This window comes from Chrysochloris asiatica, unplaced genomic scaffold, assembly GCF_000296735.1.
Source record: "Chrysochloris asiatica unplaced genomic scaffold, ChrAsi1.0 scaffold00115, whole genome shotgun sequence".
Taxonomy (NCBI): Eukaryota; Metazoa; Chordata; class Mammalia; order Afrosoricida; family Chrysochloridae; genus Chrysochloris; species Chrysochloris asiatica.
In genome coordinates, this window is record NW_006408633.1 from 3,907,608 (window position 1) to 3,909,001 (window position 1,394).

The window sequence follows — 1,394 nt, forward strand, 5'->3', positions numbered from 1 at the left end:
GCCAACACAGTGGAGGCATTAAGAGAGGCATTGTAAAAGAAACCATTTTCTCAGAAGCTACAATTACTGGACTTAGAAGCATAGAATGAACAATATTAGGACCAAAGAAAATTATACAGAGGTAGCCAACCAGTGAGTTTGCAAAAACCAATGAACCCAGGACGTCAGGAGGTCACTTCCTTTGGCCCTCAGGGTCCATGGCTCACTATCCTGAGAAGGGCCACGGGGTTGGGTTTTCGTCCATGTCACAGGGCCACTGATCAACCCAGGGTCTGAGTATGCTGATGCCAGCAAAGACTCTTGTGGTACAATAGTGAATAATTGCCATCAGGACTGACTTATGAGGGTAGGAAATATAGAGGTAGATGTTTTTTGACAAAAGGAGGACAGTGATTGATTTTGAAGCCCAGGAGCGGAGGTCCCTGGGACCAATAAGTGAGAAGAACAGAGAGCGGGACCCTACCCAGAGAGGCAGTGATGCCAGGAATGGAGACAGAGACGATGCCATGGACAGATGGCGTGGCTGGGGACACTGGACTCAGCAAGGGAGAGGGGCTGTGTGCTGGCAGTCGGGAAGCGGGCATGGAGGGGATTGTAATCATTGCAATGAAACAAAATACAATAGGATGAGTGTGGGGCTGATGTTCTCCCATGTAAACCTCACAACAAAAACTTTAAAAAAAAAAAGTAATCTCTGCTTTTCCACTAGAATAGCAGCATCTTCTTTAAAGTTACTGAGACCAATTGGAGTTGGATTTTTACTCACCATTAATGTCAAACCCCACCAAGTCTTTACTGTGTAGTTCCCCACATCTAACTCTGTGTGTGTTGTTTGTGACACTCACTTCCCATGACAACCAAGGAGAAGTAGATGGCAGATGCAATCTTGTGTGTTGTGTCTCGTGGTCGTTCAGACACTTCCTACAAAACAGAGATTAAGACCAGTTTCTGCAGATTACTAATGCGGCAGCCACAGCAGAGCTCCTTCACTGAGCAGGCACCCCTTGCTCAAGCCGAGGGGAGCTGTTTCGTAGACAGTCTCTGATCATTTATCCTGGCTTTCCTCCCACTTGGCTCGGCATCATGGAGCAATAGAATCATTTCCATTCTTTCTCAGACTGTTCCATTTTTTCTTGGCTGCTTTCCTCCTCCCAGGGGCATTGTTTTCTCTCGACTGTCAAAGAGTACTGCTTAAAACACAAAAAACAAGGCTTCAGATTCATGCAAATCCAATAGATAGCACCCTGGCCTGCTTGTAATGTCTCTCTGTGGTGTAATGCTACATGGTGAGTGCAGAATGATTGAAGATTAATATTTTAACATCATATTGGACTAATGCGTCACCTCCCTTCATATGGAAGAACATCTTTATTCTCTCATTTAGCTAATAGCTT